Source organism: Rhineura floridana, chromosome 1, assembly GCF_030035675.1.
Source record: "Rhineura floridana isolate rRhiFlo1 chromosome 1, rRhiFlo1.hap2, whole genome shotgun sequence".
NCBI lineage: Eukaryota > Metazoa > Chordata > Lepidosauria > Squamata > Rhineuridae > Rhineura > Rhineura floridana.
The window spans coordinates 257,269,821-257,289,659 of NC_084480.1; the positions used below are offsets into that span (position 1 = coordinate 257,269,821).

The 19,839-nt window shown below is 42.1% G+C and overlaps 1 pseudogene; it reads right to left on the reverse strand.

The window, feature by feature from the left end:
- Positions 1–296: 296 nt before the first annotated feature.
- LOC133375773 (5S ribosomal RNA) lies at positions 297–415 on the reverse strand (annotated as a pseudogene).
- Between the last annotated feature and the right edge of the window lie 19,424 nt (positions 416–19,839).

Here is a 19,839-nt window from a genome sequence, read left to right on the forward strand (position 1 = left end):
AACAAGTATGAAACAGTTGCAAAACAGCTTAAAGTGGCATTATTCTGAATTTTGGGTTTGGTGAGTGAAGTTCCTTATCACTTGAGTATGTAGTCTCTGCACGCTTTCCTGTTTGAGTAAACCCCACTGAATACATTGGGACTTGCTTCTGAGTAAACATGCATAGGATTACACTATGTTGTTATATGCCTTCAAGCTGATTATGACTTATGGTGACCCTATGAATCTTTTGGATGTATTCATAGGATTTTCATGGTAAGAGGCATTCAGAGGTGGTTTACCATTGCCTTCCTCTAAGCCTATGGCACCTGGTATTCCCAGGCAGTCTCCCATCCAAGTACTAACCAGGCCTGACCCTACATAGCTTCCGAGATCAGATAAGATCGGGCTTGTTCAGGATAGTATGGCCGTAGGTGGGTTGCACTATAAATATCTTTAAAAGTTGTGTAAATAACAAACATTTTTGACATTCATTATTATATAAATATTTCTTCATACTATGTCTCAATATGTATCTGATTTCACACTATGGTTGCACATTATTATTTCCTCTACATTTTAAGTGTGCCCTTCTTCCTTGGGGTGGTCATGGTCCCCCTCTGTTGTTTTCACCTGGGGGCAGATTAGGCTGTGAGATGGTGAGTAGCCCATGGTCAGCAAGTAAACTTTGTAGATGATTTCCATTTTAAAAATTAAAATGATTTATATGCAGGGAAAGTTTATGAAGTAATGTAGATCCACATGATACATTTAAAGCACATCCAGCTTGTATTTAAAGCACATGACTTCCCCAAAGGATCCTGGGAATTGTAGTTTCCCCCTCACAGTTATAGTCCCCATCACCCTTAACAAACTACAGTTCCCATGATTCTGTGATGGGATTCATGTGCTTCAAATGTATGTTGAATATGCTTTAAATGCATGGTGTGGATCTGCCCTAGGTATGATGTGCATCCATTAGTGAATTCAAAAGAACAATTTTAAAATATATTTTTAAACAGGGGGAGGGCTATAGTTCTGTGGGAGGGCACATGCTTTGCATGCAAAGGTCCAAAATTCAATTTCTGGAAAAGACTATTGCCTGGAATCCTGAAGAGTCAATGCTAGTCCATACCATCAGTACTAACTTAGATGGTACCAAATGGCCTGAGTCAGTATAAAGCAGATTCCTTTGTTCTTAAAAAAGGAAAGAGACCCAAGGGCCACAGTGACTCTGAAATTTATTTATGTATTTTACATTTAAATAATGGGGAATTCTATATATCCATACATATATAATCATAAATATTGGGAAGGTATATGTTTTATAATCATAAGAAGTTAAGTATGGGCTTGTAGGCCTATTAAGACCTGAGATTCAGGCTCATAAAAATGTAAATTTATTTATTTATTTATTTTATTACATTTTTAGACCGCCCTATAGCAATAAGCTCCCAGGGCGGTGTACAGCATAATAAAACAGGTTAAAATACAAGTGGATGTAAATACAGTACACAATAAAACATAATTAAAAATTTTCAATTTTAAATTCAAATTTTAAAATTTTTTAAATGCCTGGGCGAAGAGGTAGGTCTTTACCTGGCGCCGAAAAGATAACAAAGAAGGCGCCAGGCGTATCTCATCAGGGAGGGCGTTCCATAGTTCGGGGGCCACCACTGAGAAGGCCCTAGCTCTAGTTATCGTTCTCCATGCCTCCCTATGCGTTGGGACACGGAGAAGGGCCTTCGACGTCGAGCGCAGCGACCGGGTAGGTACATAGCGGGAGAGGCGTTCCGCCAGGTATTGCGGTCCGATGCCGTTAAGGGCTTTATAGGTAAGAACCAACACTTTGAATCTGGCCCGGAAACATATTGGTAGCCAGTGCAGCTGGGCCAGGACAGGTGTTATATGATCAATTTTTTTTGTCCCAGTAAGAACTCTGGCCGCAGCATTCTGCACCAGCTGAAGTTTCCGAACCGTCTTCAGAGGTAACCCTACGTAGAGTGCATTACAGTAGTCCAATCTAGAGGTTACCAGAGCATGGATAACTGTGGCAAGGTTCTCCCTATCCAGATAGGGTCGTAGTTGGGCTACCAGCCGAAGCTGGTAGAACGCATTCCGTGCCACCGAGGCTACTTGAGCCTCCAGTGACAGGAGCGGATCTAATAAGACCCCCAAACTACGGACCTGCTCCTTTAGGGGGAGTTTAACCCCATCTAGGGCAGGTCGGACATCAACCATCTGGGCAGAGAGCCCCCCCACCAACAGCATCTCAGTCTTGTCAGGATTGAGTCTCAGTTTATTAGCTCTCATCCAGTCCATTATCGCGGCCAGGCAGTGGTTTAGTACATTAAGAGCCTCACCTGAAGAAGATGAAAAGGAGAAGTAGAGCTGCGTATCATCAGCATATTGCTGGAAACGCACTCCAAATCTCCTAATGACCTCGCCCAGCGGCTTCATATAGATATTAAAGAGCATGGGGGACAGAACTGAACCCTGTGGGACCCCATATTGGAGTATCCAGGGACTCGAGTAATGCTCCCCAAGCACCAGCTTCTGGAGACAATTCTTGAGGTAGGAGCACAGCCACCGCCAAGCAGTGCCTCCAACTCCTAAGTCCGCAAGACATCCCAGAAGGATACCATGGTCGATGGTATCAAAAGCCGCTGAGAGATCAAGGAGAACCAACAGAGTTACACTCCCTCTGTCTTTCTCCCGACAGAGGTCATCATACAGGGCGACCAAGGCTGTTTCTGTACCAAACCCCGGCCGAAAGCCCGATTGACATGGATCCAGATAATCAGTTTCATCCAAGAGAGCCTGGAGCTGGTGAGCGACCACACGCTCTAAAACCTTGCCCAGGAACGGAACATTTGCTACCGGTCTATAGTTGTCAAGATTTTCAGGGTCCAAGGAGGGTTTCTTTAGGAGCGGTCTCACCACCGCCTGTTTCAGGCAGGGTGGTACCACTCCCTCTCGTAAAGAGGCATTGATCACCTCCTTGGCCCATCCGGCTGTTCCGTTCCTGCTAGCTTTTATTAGCCATGAGGGGCAAGGATCCAGAGCAGAAGTGGTCGCCCGCACCTGTCCAAGCACCTTGTCCACGTCCTCGAGCTGAACCAACTGAAATTCATCCAATAAAACAGGACAGGACTGTGCTCCGGACACCTCATTAGGCTCAACTGCTACAATATTGGAGTCAAGGTCCCGGCGGATGTTTGTGATCTTATCTTGGAAGTGTCTCGCAAACTCATTACAGCGGGCTATTGATGGTATTATTGCGTTCTGAGGACCAGAGTGTAAAAGTCCCCGAACAACCTTATAAAGTTCCGCTGGGCGGTTAGAAGATGACTGAATGGAGGCAGCAAAGTACTGCTTCTTCGCTGCCCTCACCGCCTTCACATAGAGCTTGGTAGAGATCTTCACAAGTGCAAGACCACCGCCGTCGGGAGTTTGTCTCCATTTGCACTCAAGCCATCTCCTTTCTTGCTTCATCACTCTTAGCTCCGGGGTAAACCACGGAGCCAATTGAGCTCTGCAGAGGAGAGGGCGCACTGGGGCGATCGTGTCAACTGCCCGGGTCATTTCCGTATTCCACAGATTGACCAGGGTTTCGACAGGAGCATCAGTTTTATCAGCCGGAAAACTCCCCAGAGCCTTCTGAAAACCTTCAGGATTCATTAGTCTCCGGGGGCGGACCATCTTAATTGGTCCTCCACCCTTGCAGAGGGGAGAAAACATTGTGAGCCTACATCTCAATAGGCGATGATCTGTCCATGACAGAGGAATAGATGTAAAATCCCTCACTCCCAGATCACCATCCCCTGCTCCAGTAGCAAAAATTAAGTCTAGAGTGTGCCCCGAAATATGCGTAGGGCCAGTAACAAATTGAGACAGCCCCATGGCTGTCATGGAGGCCATGAAGTCCTGAGCCGCCCCAGACAAAGCGGTCTCAGCATGAATGTTGAGATCCCCCAATACCATAAATTTGGGGGATCGCAACACCAAACCCGAGACCACCTCCGTCAGCTAAGTTAGGGAGGCTGTTGGGCAGCAGGGTGGACGGTACACCAACAGTATTCCCAGTCTGTCTCGCTGACCCAACGTAATATGGAGACACTCCAGACCATTAGCTACCTGGATAGGGTGCCTAATGAGAGGGATGGAACTTCTATAGACCACAGCGATTCCCCCTCCCCGACCCTCGGATCTACCCAGATGCTGAACCGAGTACCCAGGTGGGCACAGCTGGGAGAGATTAATGCCTCCCAGATCGCTCACCCATGTCTCAGTAATAAACGCCAGATCGGCCGCCTCATCCACAATTAAATGTACTGCCTTCAAGTTGATTCTGACTTATGGCGACCCTATGAATAGGGTTTTCATAAGGCTGAGAGGCAGTGACTGTAAGCAAGAAAACCCGTTGCAAACAGCAGCAGTCACAGGGACCTTCTGTTTCTTTGCCAAGACCCAGCCGGTACATGACTGGCTGAGATTAATTACTCTGTTGTTTGGAATCAAGGAGCTTTTAACCTGTGAGAGAAGCTGTGATTGATGTAATAAGTAGGAATTGCCAATATTTGATTTTTGGGTAAAGCTATAATGCAATCTAGGGGAAAAGTCTGTAATACTTATTAAATGTTTAATTAAGAGAAATAGATGTAATAACGATTTTAAAAAATAATCCAGTGTATTATATTTACAACTTTATAAGTGTGTTTTCATTAAGAAAAAGGTACATCTGGGGTGGCCTGCCTGCCTCTATATTTCTGAGGCTGAAATATATTAGTTAGCCAGAGTCATCCAGTCTTTCCTTTGTCTGTGTGGTTTCACAATGTAGCTTGGGTTTAAATAAAATCCCCTCTATTGAGCTATGTATTTTATAAGTAAGGAAATGGGATTTCTGAGAATGTATAGGGACATAAGAACCTCTATGCCAAAGGAACAGAACTGGGGGTGCTCATACATTCCCAAACACCCTGAGTTGAGGCAAACTTAACTCCGGGAATTTGTCCAAATATTTCAGGTGTACATGGGTCAGCCTGACTGATCAGGAAACAATGGCATATGGAATGTACCAAGTATGCTTGAAAGCATATTCACAATAGTAACTGTTCCAACTAGTCCCAAAATTCATTAGTCTTGAAAAGACAGTAGGACAATGGAGACATTAATGAGATTGATAGAATCTTGGAATCACCACTGGAGTTAGCAAATACTTTCTGATTGGTTTGGAATGATTGTAGAGAGGAGGAACTGTGATGTTGGGTGGGCAGGAACTCATGAGATTGGTGAAATCATTGTCACATGCTGTAACTGCACTCTATAAAAGAGCTTGCACACAGTGCCTCAGTGCAGTCTCTCCTGGATGTTTCTGGGGGGCTGACCCTGCATGTGCATGTGCATATGCTTGTAAAGAATAAAGGCCTACCTTTTTGCTTCAAGCCTGTGTTCTCAATTTTTTTTAAGGACCCCCAGCAAAAGATCCCAATGGAGAAAGAATTCTCCAACAATATACCTATTTATTGCTTTTTAAAAATGTGTGTTTAAATTTGTATATTTGTTTTTAATGTTTTTAATTGTTGTAAACCACCCAGAGAGCTTCAGCTATGGGGTGGTATACAAATGCAATAAATAAATAAATATATAATAAATATTGTAAAAAAAAATTCAAAGCGGTTTACAAACAGGTATTTTAAAACATTCAAAATAATAAAACAAACAAGAAGTTAAAAACATATACAAATTATAATAGTTTCTACATACCTAGGTAGTCCCCTGACAGAACTCCAGTGGCCAGAGTGGTTTAACAGTCACTCACTCTTCTGGCAATTGTAACTCTGTGGGGGGAATAGGGTGTCTCCTAGCAACGCTCAGCACTTCCCAGGATTCTTTGGAGGAAGCCATGACTGTAAAAAGTGGAAGAAATGTCTGGCATGGGTGTAGCTCCTGATTAGCCAAATTAAACATCTCTGTGTTTGGCTTTTAGAAAACTGTCAGTTGGTTCTTACTGAGCATGCCTGCACTATCCTAGACTCCAATGTTAATTTTCTTAAATTAATTAAAAATCAGCCAAGCATTTTTCTTAACTTTTAAACTGCAGAAGTTGAAGGTCAGAGTATGGGGCAAGGTCAGTAATAGGATTACAGTTAATCTGTGAACATGCCTGATTTTTAATTAATTTCAACAAATTATGAGGCTACTGAGAGAAAAATCCAATGGGTCTGGATTTTTCTCTCTTGTTTTACAGGTTGAACTCTTGATTCTCTCTGACTGTTTTGTGTATCGCCATGAAACCCTAGAGGGTTATTAAGCAATTGTTTCTGAGTTCAGGACTATAAGTTTTGTAAGGTTTTCTTTTGAAATGAGCTTATGGAAAGCAATAGAATGGCATGGGGGTATTTTCAATTTAACATGGTGGAGTGTGAAAAATCCATGCTGGCTATAGTATACAGCCACTCTTGTGGCAGTATGATTCTCAACTCAAAGCTTAATTTTTGTTTTCTGTGTTTTTGTTTTAAAACCCAGTAATGTCATACAACTCATGGGGGTGGAGTTTTTGAGAAAAAGGATCTGCAGCAAAGCAAGGACATAAACTAAAAAATAATAATGAGAAAGTAACAACACAGATAATGAAACTATACTCCTTGACAATTTAAAGTGCAATTCTTCCTCATCTGCTTTTGTTCCCTGAAATCTCATTAAAATTGGCAGTGATGTGTTTTAATGTTGAAATACTATTTAATTTTGTCATCTGCCTTAGCAGAAGTTAATGTAATATCTAACTGATTTTCTGTACAAACAAATATCTTTCCAGAGAATGAATACAGATTTTAACCTATTGGAAATATATCTCACCAGTAAGAAAAGCAGGCCATCACAAGCACTAAGGGAGGGAGAGCTCTAAATCTTTACTTCAGAAGGGATTTTTTTGGCCTGCATTGGTTTCAGATCAAAACCTGCCATCATTTTGACTATATATTACACTCTGAAAATGCCTTACCTAGGTATACTCCTGACCAGTCACTTTGATCCTCAGGAGAGACACTCTTAATATTTATTTTATTTATCCGTGTAACAAAATGTATATACCACTTACTGGAACAATATTCTAAAATATTCATTAGAATACCAATAAAAACAAACATTAAAAACAAGGTACATAAAATCGGTAATCTTAAAACAACTATATTTATTAAAATTATGTGTCAAAATAACATGCTAGAATTACATGCCTTGTAGGCTTGCTGGAAGAAAAAAAGTATTTTGCAGGTGCTGAAAGCAATACAATGAAGGTGCCTGGGCAGGGATTTCCAAAATGTAGTTTCTGCCATGCTAAAGCATAAATTGCTTGTGTGGCACATATGGAATGAGGCAGTCCTTCAAGTACACTGGTGCCAAGCTGTTGAGGGATTTATTTACCAGTAATAGCACTATGAATTTTGCCAAGTAACAAATTGGGAGCCAGTGCAGATCTCTGAGCAAGGGTATTATATCCTGACAGGGTGTGACTCCTGTCAGCAATTATGCTGCAGCTTTCCATATTAACTGTAGCTTTTGGACCAAACCCAAAGGAAGCCCACACAGAGTGGAACAAAATAGTGTTGTGTGTCACCCCATAGCATAACTGACGGGTGCAAAAAGCATCCTCCCAGTGTTCCTGAGGTTCGTCTTAGGTCCACTAAGGCTAGGACCTTTAATGTGGCAGTACCTGCCATTTGGAACATGCTCTGAATTAATATCAGGCACCTACAGCAGGGGCATTTAGACACCTGCTTATAAATCATCAGTTCACTCAGGCTTTTCCTGAGGGGTGATTTGACTATGCTGATGTGTTAAACTGATCAACAGACTCATGATGCATTTTGTACTTTTTTTATCAATTTAATTGCCAGCTGTATCCCTGCAGTCCTGAGAATCCCAGGTGGTCTCTTGTTTTCAGAGAACCCCCTGATGGGGACCTTACTCAAAGAGTTTGGTTGTCCTTGTGATGTTCCTGCTTATATTGTACATATGGTAAGTGCTGTTTATATAGAAGACATATGGTAAGTGGAGTGAAAGAGGAGGGGGAGTACACGAGCAGTAGAATGCTGGATGATTGGCTGGGTGTTTGAATGGCTGGGAGTATAAATGGAAGAATGACAGCTGAATCTGGAAGGTGGTGAATTGAGGGGTGGAGAGAGAGGTTGAGGTGGTGTTTGGAAGTGGTGTTGTTGAGAATGAGTCAGAGTTCTGAGACAATTAGTAAGAAGTCAAGTACCTAACAGAATATAGATGAAACCATACGCTTGTGAAACATTCCTTCAGTCATCTTGTTATTTCTAATATTAAATAAATACTTATTTGGTTTACCAAAGGCCTGATCCTTGGCTGGGGAATATACAGACCAGAAGGGAGGGCAAGGTAATTACCAACGCTGAACAGAAACTATATCTAATGGTGGCAGTGGTGAAGGGAGATATTGTAACAAGTCAAGTATCCAGAGCAACCCAGAGTTGTATGCTTTAAATATAAAGATACAAGGGGGTTGGGAACAGCATAGGCACACAGTCACAAGGTAACAAGCTATAGAGAGACTTAGGCAAAGTCTCTGGGAGTTTTGGTTACAGAAAGTGACTGGTGGTGCTGCCTAGCAGTGGGATCTAGTGAGATCTGTGCTAGAGCTGTAAAGCGTAAGAAGAAAACCTGATGTTCCTGTCTGCTGGTAGTCACAAGTGAGAGCTTCACTGGTGGTGCTGTGGAAGGACGTCACAGTCCCCTTTCATCAGAGGGGTTTTTTTTCACCACTAGGTTCCCCCCCCCCACTTTCAACGTTTTCTATCCTGTCTGTCTTTTCTCTTCTTCCTCTTTCCCAGTCTCTTGTATACATTTTTGTATACTTAGTTTTTGTATACTTAGTTTTTATACCTTGTATACTCTTATATACATTTCTACCCCTTTCTTCCCTTGCACAGTTTCCTCTCCTGCCTGCCTTTTCACTTCTCCTCTTATTTCAATTCGCCCCTGGGGTTGACAGCACCAAACCTTTCCTATTGCTCTTTCTCTTCCCCCCTCCTTGATACCCTTAGGGATGGGTGAGACATTCAATTCATATTGCATTTAAAGGCAAACCTACTTAATTCACATTTTCCAAAACCATATATAAACTGAACCACAGCCATCCCTTGAAATTCACAGTTCTCCAAATTTTGGCATGGAATTCTCCAGTCAAGTAATGTGTAAAACAATGGATGTACTAGGTTAGAATGTGCATAAAAATGCATATATTAGTGAAAACAATATACAAAATGTGTTTTTCCAGGGAAATTGCTTTGCAAAAATGTGGATAATGGCATCATTGCATACAAAAATATGTATCTTGGGAGAAATTTGCACTAAAATGCTGAGAAGACATAACTGACTAGAAAAGACAATAATGCTGGGAAAAACAGAAGGTAGTAGAAAAGGAGAAAGACCAAACAAAAGATGGATTGATTCCATAAAGAAAGCCACAGACCTGAACATAGAAGGGTGGTTTATAACAGATGTTATTGGTGGTTGCTGATTCATAGGGTTGCCATAAGTCAAAATCAACTTGAAAGCACATAACAAGTTGTCTTTGCTGAGGCAGCACAAATTTCCTTTGTAGCTTGCCGCTTCTCCTTCTATGTCCTCCTCCATATCTTTCTCCTCACCCTCCAAACAATCCTGGATTCTTTGCCTCTTCCGTATTCCTTCTCTGTTGCTCCTGTCTCCCTCCTCTTTCTTCTGCGTTCTGGGAACGGGCTCAAGTCCTCCCACACTCCAGTCTTATAACAGCTGCTGGACTCTCTCTTTATCCTCCCGATGTGAGGCATTCCCCTCACAGTAATTGTTATTGTTGGTTTTATGCTGTTCTCTGCCACTGTATTTTTCTACTTTAGTATGTATTAATGTAAGAATGTAATCATGGTGCAGTTTGCATGGCTGCTGGCAGATGGTGCTAGCCCAGCAACCTATACCATGATGACAAATAGGAGGAGAAGGTGAGAACAGGAGGAGGAGAGGAGGCTAAGGCAAAGGCAGAAGAGGAAAGGCAGGCATCAGTGGTGAGATGACCATTAGGATGAGGAGTTGGGATGGGGACTGAAGAAAGAGAGGAGGCTGAGGCAGAGGAGGAAGGCTGTGCAGCTGAAGAGGCAGAGACAGCAGCTGAGGGGGAGCCTGAGAGGAGGGAAAATAGACTGGGGGAGGGAATAGCTAGGGTTTAGTTTGGCTCTGCATGCCTGTTCCCTCTTGGGAACAGGCACACAGGGACAAAGCAAGCAAATGCAGACAAAGCAAGCTGCCCCATTTTCCCCAAAGCCAGGGGGAGCTTTGATTTCTCCCTCACCCCTCCAATGCCTGATGGGGGAGTGCTAAGCAGGTTATACCTCCCCTCCATGTTGCCTGATGCAAAGGAGATCAACCCAGGTCAATTCAGTGTACCTGAACCCAGGGCTAAACCTCTCCACATCAGCTGAACTGAAAGGAGACAAATCCAGTTTAATTCAGATGTGTGAGAAAGAGGGTAGGCAGGATTTACAAGTGACGCTAGCAGGGGCTCAGCCCCCTAGTTTTTTAATATTTGTAATGTATATTTTTTTGCTAATTAAATAAACTATTGGTATTTATACAAAATGGACTTCCATGGAATCTTTTATTAACCTAAATTAATGTATAAATCTTCCCCAAGGTTTGACTAATGCTACTTCAAAGTGCACCTGAGCACTTCCTCTATGATGTATATGTAATCTGCCTTGCATTTCTCAAGCTTAATTACATTTAGAATAATTTTTAGCATTGCTTTTATTTTAAACTAGCTAAACGCCCTTTAGGTTTGATGGGGAGGGTTGGGTGAGGAGAAGAGATAGAGAGTGCTGAATGTAAAAACCACTTCCTTACTTCTCCTCACCCACCGCCATCCAGCTTTGATGCCTTTTCTTCAAACAGAGCAAGGAATGGGACTGGACTGGTCCTGTTCCACCAAATCAGAAATGGTCTCCAGACTCTTAGGATGTAAAAACTGCCTCATCTTGAACCAGGATCCTGTTTTGACAGATTGATGGGTGGGTGAGTATCTGAAACATATTACCATTTCCAGAAATCTGGGATCTGCCTTTGGAAGGCAGAGAAGAAACATTACACCCCACCATCATCACAATCCCATGGGTACCAGTGGTGCTTATGGTCAGGGCTGATGATCATCATTACCCATCCTTCACCAGCAGGTCCTAGGGCAGGTTACAATAGTCTATTCAATGTTAAAAACAATTAAAACAGATTTCAATCATAGGAATAGGGTGGGTCCTGAAAACATACACCTCAAGTGTGAAAGATAAGGGTAAAGACATGCCTGTTCAGCATTCGCCAAAAACTGTATAGTTAAGTTGTCCCTCTGTGGGGAGGGAATTCCACTGCTTAGGGGCTGCTAGAGAATGCCCTCTTCTGGGCCACCATTCTCTGAAATCTTGAGGGCAGCGGAACTACTGAGAAGGCCCCCTCTGCTGATCTTAAAACCTGAGAGGGTCAGTAGGGAAGGAGGCAGTATCTCAGACCTTTGGGGCCTAAGGGCCTGTTTACATGCGAGAAAAATCTGCATGTGGTGCTTCTTGCAGATCCTTTTAATTTGAACCATTTACTTGATGTTTTAGCTAGTGAGAGTGCATTTTAATGCTTTTGCCTTTAACTCCGGATTAAATGGATGTGACAAAAACCCGAATTTGCTTTTAAAATCCACACCTGCTTCTACCGTGTATTACCTTTTAAGCACTTTTTTTTGGCTGTGCAGTTTCTTCGCCATTAGATCCTCCCTTTTCTCCCCCCTTTAATTGTCTCTGGGCGTCATTTTGTTTCCTGCCCTTGATAGGTAGGGATATGCTAGAATTCCACCCAATTCGGATTTGGTACCGAATTTTCTATGAATTCACTTACCCTCAATCGCTGAGGATCGAATATCGGTGGAGTGAATTTCCATGGCTATTTTTGAAGACAGACTTTTTTAAAAGAAAAGATCCATCTCTAAATCATTGATTGTAAAAATGATAATTTACTGATATTTACACTTAAAATATTGATATTTCCTTCAAAATATCAATATCAGTATTTTTTTCTGAGTGAAAAAACCACACAGATCGGTAAAAGCAGTGGCTAGTGGAAAGATGACAAACTCAAATCAATGCCAGCCTAACAAGAGAATGCTTGCGAACCGGCAGCGGCCAATGGATCCCATCTCTAGTGATGGGGAAGGTGAAATTAGGCTGGTTCCAACTGGAAAGGGGACACCATTTCCTCTGCCCCTGAAGTTTCTATAAGAAACATGCTACAATCCCTACAGTGTCACTCCTGGGAACTATTAAGAAAGGAAAATGGCTGCCATCAGGAAGAGCTCCAGGCAGCAGCTGTGGGTTCTGCACCACTACCCTGTGAATTCAGAAGTCAGCCAAATGAATTGAGCTGCAAAAGTGGGTTCATTTTTTTTCAACACAACACAGAATGTTGGATTATATACACTTGTTTATGTGGTGAACTGTTGGGTGTAAATGAACATCCAATACTACTTTACAGTTGCACAGTCTACGATGGCAAACATATTCAAAAATCCTAACTTTTATGAAAATGATATATATGTGTGAAACATTTTGCCTTAATCCAGTAGACATCAATGATTGATGTCACAACCATCTGTCGGATAAAACAGAAAGCATTAGTCATAACACGTTTTATTTTCCATTGATATTAGATTATATATATATCACATTAAATGAACTTGTTCATGGTGCTTTTTGTGCTGCGAACACCGAGAAAGGCTGATTTTAATTTGGTGCTACTCTTAGCTCATAAAAAATGCTTATATTGTTTTGAACTCTCCAGAGTCGGTGTATGCATGAATTTTAAAGACAAAGTTCAAATGACTAAAGAAACCTTTACATCAAAGAAGGCTTTGAGAATAAAACAGGTGGGGGGGCTATGAATTTTGCTTCATGTTTTAAGAGTGTGAGGATGTGAAGTTCAGTTACAGTCATAAACACTGGAAATGTTGTCGTAACATTGAATTACAGTCACTTGCTTCCTGGAGGTCTTGCTGAGACACGTGAATGAAACATGTTGCCTACCTTACCCATAAAAACACTATCTGGAAAATCAGAGCAGATTATGTTTATTATTTATTCGGGAGCAGTTTATGTTGATTATTTATTACTGCTGATTTGTGCTTATATGGTTTCTGTGATTTTAGGTTGTTTATGTTCTATTTATTTATTTATTTATCTATATTTTTATATTCTGTTTTATATTCAGTATCCTGTATTGTGAGCAGCCCAGGGTTCCTACCTTGGAGAAAGGGTGAGGTATAAAAATAACATAATAAATAAATAATATAAAGGTAATGATTGCAATTCAGAACCTCATATGTACACAGACATCCATTGCTGACAAACTGAGTCTGAAAGTACATGAGGTGCTTTTCCTTCCCAAAAGAGCCTTGTTACACGCAGCTCGGGATACATTGTTGATCAAAAGTAAATGTATCTATTCCAGAGCTCTCTGTGAGTTCTGTTACCCACTTGAATCCAATGCACATGTTTTTCAATGGAGGCAATGGGGGAAGCTAGAGCGCCTACAAAAAGTCTCAGGAAATATCCCCTCAAAAATTTACCATGCATGAGGGACTATTTGCTTTTCCTGCTCAGTTCCTGTTTGCACCGACTCAGCCTCTCCTACATTGAACACACCTCCTTAAACATGTCCACATTTTGTTGGCTGCCAGAATTAGACACCCACCCTTCTTTCTGCTCTGAACAAAGAAGAGGTGCAAAGATGGTAGTTTTCTCTATGAGCAAGCATGGCAGTGGCTGATGTATCTTTTTAACATTGATAGGGGGAGTGGGGGGCATGCATGCACCATTTTGTAGTTCTCTTGTTTTGCTCTTTAGATATGGCAGCTATTTTGTGCTTTGCCATATACCCCACAGCAGCCATATTGTGACTGGTGTCCATGATGCTTTCTCAAAATTCCAAATGTATTGATGGCATATGAATAGAGTTAGATAAGTGCATTCCCTGTGATGGTGTAATTAGTGTGCTCCAACAGGTGTAGGACAAGATGGAGCATCCCTCCATTCCATGTACAAAAGCTGATAGACTGGCAGCTGGATCATGTTTAGACACTGACAACATTGCAGCATTCTCCTCTGTGCCTGTGGATAGCAGGCTAGCTTAGAGGGTGCAGAGCAGGTCTATTCATCCCAGACCCCTCGGCATATGTCATCTGAGTGGGCTGCCTTACACTGCCTAATGGTAGGGTTGGACTTGTCCAACAGGTGCCGTTTTGTTAGTTGGTTAGAGGTTGTTGTGTCACTTTTACTCTCTGACCTAAGCAACTTCTCTAAGTGGCTCTTCTGCTTCTCTGCTGTAGTCAGTTTGAATAATGTTGCTTGCAGTCTGATGCTGCAGAGTGTTTCTAGAAAGCAGTTCAGCAGTGTGTGTTCCTGACTTTCTTAGTAATACTGAGGTAGAGAGGGTGGTGGTGGTGGCAGCATAGGGGTTGAGGTGAGGGTCTGGCTGGAATCTGCCAAGGCTATCGCTGAACTCATCAGCATGTCTGCAAATCCCCCTTCTTCTCTTTTTAGATGCATTCTTATTGATTTCTTAAATGTGTGTGCTATGTCTAACTTTCTATATTGAAAGTTCAGTAATAGGCAAAGTATTCAGAAATAGGCAACAACTCCTTGTGGTTTAAGAATGTACCTATAGCCCACAGAGTACAACAGCTGTCAACTTCACATCCCGTTCGTATTTCATTCTCTCTTGAGAGGTACTTATATCCAACTGATTTCTCTGGATAATTTCTTTTGTGAACACCCCTAGATCACGTCTCTTAGTATCCATCTTAACCTTTAAGTAAATAATTGGTACAAAACTAGGTTTTACCCACTTGTTCCCTCTTATGAAGATGTTTTCCAGTACATGGAGAGAAAAAGGAGCAAAGCAACTTGATATGAGGCTAGGATGAAGAAGACAGACACACGTTAAGAGTAGTAGAGATAGTCTGATAGCATGTTCACTGCCTTAAGATACATATAGATATAGAATAATCCATTCTGGGACACTTGGGGAGGAGAGACAAATAGTTCTGTAGTTTAGGGTGTCGTTCTAGGATGAACAGGAGAAATGACAATTCTTCCCCTGATGCTGGTTTTCTGCAATCTATAAGGGCACCTAGTGGCTAGTTTCTATGTCATCACCAACATACTCACCCCTCTATCTCCCATGCAGTTTTGAAAATCTTTTGTAACGGACATAATGAAGATGTAATCAGGAGCGGTCAGCATGGAAGTGCCACAGAACAGGATTGTGACAAGATTGGGGTGGTACAGATGCACTGACAGAGCCAATGACATGTGCCTGTGCCATTTCAATGTTGTCGCCACCCCGCTGTACCACCATACCATCTTGGTAAGTGGCAGTGATGCTGCTGCTGGAAGGCAAGTTCCCCAGCTGCACCCACCAGCTGCTCCTGGATATAATGCATAAATACATACGTGGCTCTTTTAAAAATCAAAGATAGCCATTAAGTTCTGATTCACTAACTGATCCAGTGTTCAATTTGCTGGGGCATACATTTGTACTACAAGTTTAAAACCTTGACTTCCACCAAAGAACCTAATAAAAACCTGTTCATGACAAAAACCTTGACAAAGACTCAGCAAGGAAAGGAGTGTGCTACTTACACTCAGAAGTTAAAATACAACTGTACATAAACAAGACATACAGTAAATTCAAACCAGCAAATGGTTTGGTTTCATAATCTGGATGCTATTGAGAGAGTGCCCAGAATTAGGCTTAAGGATTCCTCTGACTAAAGAAGCATACAAGCAAAACTGAAACCTACTAGTGTAAGGTACATCTATGAAAGTAGCAGCCTTCCGCACTGGTGAGATCCCTCTTTCCTCATTACATCATATGGCAGGGGGATGAATCTACATGTTCACCATAGTTCTCCATGTTTGAAGGGCTCATATATGACTCAGTGGTAGATAATTTGAAGGTATTTTATTTATTTATTTATTGCACTTGTATACCACCCCATAGCCGAAGCTCTCTGGGCGGTTTACAGCAATCAGTATTGTGTTCAGTCTCCTAAAATGACTTCAAATTCCCCACTACATGGCATCCTAGGTGCCATTTTGTTCCTGGCAACAGAGTCTGGGAGACTGGTACAACTTTGTGCACCTAGCATAGAAGAGGAAGGGGGCTCCATCTAGCCAGTAGGGTTGGATTTTGATGGGGGGCATTAAAACAATCATCATACAGAAGTACTGTCTTATGGTTTACTGAGGATCCATCTTACACAACACTGTCAGGCACTGAATGGTTTTGCATGGACTCTGTGTAACTATGTGTCTATGTGCTTTCAAGCAAGTGTGGTGATGAGTCTGTGCATGAGAAGGTATCACAGTACATACACAATACATACTGTACTGTACATAGCAACCCATGGAAATTTCATCTGAGTAAGTGAAGTACTTTCTTACTCTGGATAAAAGCCTGGGTGCCATGGTTTCCTTTATTGATTCATCAACATTTCCTCATCACACTCCTGCCTGCTGCTATTAAAATCCACAAACCTGCCACATCTGCTTAGTGGAAAAAAATTGATACATGTTCTGTGTACAGTATACTCAAAAATAAAAGAGTGCTTCTGGTATGGGAGGCTTATATGTTACAGTAACATGAGCAATACAGTAGGCCATGCTGCTAGTTGATTAAATCACTTCTTCAAAACAAACACGAAGAACCAACAGCTGTATATTTTCTTTGGGGGATTTGTATTGCCATCTGCCCCTATAATTTCCAGATGGAAGTTATGCATTACATTGAACAACTTTAGCCCAGTCTCTAATCTACCATTTTTGGGCAAGGTGATCGAGCGAGTGGTGGCCACACAGCTACAGTCACACTTGGATGAAGCAGATTATTTAGATCCATTCCAATCAGGCTTCAGGACTGGACATGGAACTGAAACAGCCTTGGTCGCTCTGGTGGATGATTTGAGGAGGGCGTTGGATAGGGGAGAACATGCCTTCCTCGTCCTCCTGGATCTCTCAGCGGCTTTTGATATTGTTGACCACGGTATCCTCTTGGATCGCCTGAAGGGAATGGGAATAGGGGGCACTGTTTTACGGTGGTTCCGTTCCTATCTCTCAGACAGGCATCAACGGGTAGCATTGGGAGATGAGGTTTCAGACCCTTGGCCTCTCAATTGTGGTGTGCCACAGGGTTCTATCCTCTCTCCCATGCTATTTAACATCTATGTAAAGCCGCTGGGGGCCATCATCAGGAGATTTGGGTTGCAGTGTCACCAATATGCGGATGACACTCAGCTCTATCTCTCATTTAAGTCCTCACCAGAGTTGGCTGTGGATACCATTTCCAAGTGCCTGGAGTCCGTAAGTGAATGGATGGGAGGTAATAGGCTGAAACTGAACCCCGACAAGACCGAGGTACTGCTTGTGGGAGACAAGAGGAGGTTGGGTGATATTGACCTGGTGTTAAATGGGGTAAGATTGCCCCTAAAGGACCAGGTTCGCAGCCTCGGGGTCATTCTTGACTCCCAGCTGTCCATGGAGGCTCAGGTTTTGGCAGTGAGCCGGGCAGCTTGGTATCAATTACATCTAATACAGAGGCTGCGTCCCTACCTTCCTGTCCATCTGCTCCCACGGGTGGTACATGCCCTGGTCTCCTCTTGCTTAGACTACTGTAATGCGCTCTACGTTGGGTTACCCTTGAGGACGGTCCGGAAACTACAGCTGGTACAGAATGCGGCGGCACGGTTGATTAAGAACAGCCGCCGCTGTGATCATATCACTCCAGTGCTAGAAGATCTGCACTGGTTACCAGTTGTTTACTGGGCCCAATTCAAGCTGTTGGTGTTAACCTTTAAAGCCCTACACGGTTTCGGTCCAGTTTATTTAAAGGAGCGCCTCCAGCATCATCAAATATGCCGCCTGACAAGATCAGCCTCACAAGACCTTCTCTCGGTCCCGCCAGTTAAAACAGCTAGGCTGGTGCGGACCAGAGAGAGGGCATTTTCGATTGTGGCCCCTACCCTCTGGAATTCTCTGCCCTATGACATCCGCCATGCCTCCTCCCTGGCAGGTTTCCACCGAGAATTGAAAACCTGGCTGTTTAGGCGGGCCTACGGGACTTTTGGGTAATCTAGTTTTATTCTGTAAAGATGTGGGTGGGTTTAGATTAAGTAGAGTCTGATGTTGTATTTGTATTTATATGTTATATTTTAATTTTCTGTACGTCACCTAGAGTGGCCGTTAATTTAGCCAGATAGGCGACTTAGAAATAAAATTTTATTATTATTATTATTATTATTATTTTCATTTGAAGGTTTTAAGGTATTCTAGACATTCCTATTTGATATTTGTTTGACAATATTCCATCCATATTTCATTAGCATTCATAATTGTCATTGACTAAGGAAAACTAAATGCATGGTAAGATGTGCTTTATACTAGCAAAATATTTCTTGCATGTATGCATTTTATTAAAATATACATTGAAATTAGTTGAAAATAATCTGACTTTAAAAATAGTTTTGGAACCAGGCCAGGCACCAACACATGGTGTGGCCAGGCAAATGCCAGGGCCCTTGCTATTGGTGATGGTTGTGGGGAGGGAGACACCACTGCCTGAGTCCTCTCTACCTTGGAACTCTCTGTGGCTTCAGCTGCCATCTTTATTTTCCCCAAAGGCAATGCAACAAACATTTCAGTATCAGACATTACCAGCAAGAGCCATTGTCTCCTATAATTAGGCTCTAAGTAAAACTAATTCACCAAGCCTCCCAAAGGGAAATTGATTATAACTGCAACTTCATGCCAGCCATCACCCTCCCTCTAGTAGTGGTGACTGCCATAGGAAGTGGTGACTCCCATAGGAAGATGGAATTTGTATGGATATTAGGAACACTCTCTGACTTTATGGGTCAAAATTAAGCCATCAGACTGGAGATCCTAAGGTATCATCCATCAGTGGGTTGGATCCAGACTTAGATGTGTTTATAATAGACCAGGTGATCGTAGCTAACAAAAATCCCATTGATTTCAATAGGTCTACTCTAAGCATGACTAAGTCTGGATCCAACCCCATATGTCCAGATCTGCACTGAAACCAGTAAGCTTCTTTGACCCAACAACTGGTCTGTCATCATTAATAAGGTTGAAGCCCACTAGGAAGGAACATCCTCAAATGTTCAGTATGAAGTCCAAAGGCACAGTTACATCTGTTCATCAATAACCTCTTTAGAAAGAAGAGTAACTTGACATTCTTGGTTTGTTTGTTTTTAAGAAAAGCATGTGTGAAAAATATTACTTGAAAAGCAAAGTAAGGGAAAATATACTTGAGAGGAAGGTGGGAAGGGGAAACAAGTGACAATCTCAAGAGAAAATATGTTTGATGACCTAGTTACTACTACACATCAACATCTGAGTGAGTTTCTTTGCTGTTAATAAGATTTTCTCACAAAGGTGTATGTTTTGGAGATAAATAATTCAGAATCACATAGGTAGATTGATGAAATACAGGTATTCAACTATTTGCGCATGCAGAACATTCAAATACTTCAGCTGACTATATCTAATGCATGAGCATTTTTGAGGAGTTGAGAAAAAATACCAATGAGGAGCTGAGGGAAAATACACTGAAATGTATTCATAAGTGCAGAGGTGAGTTTTTCCTGGAGTTTATAAAGAAACAGCAGGGTGTTTTGAAGGAATTGCTACTGGGTCTCCATTTCTTTAGTGTGTACAACCCTGACATTTGGACTGAGCTGAAAAAGATTCACACAAA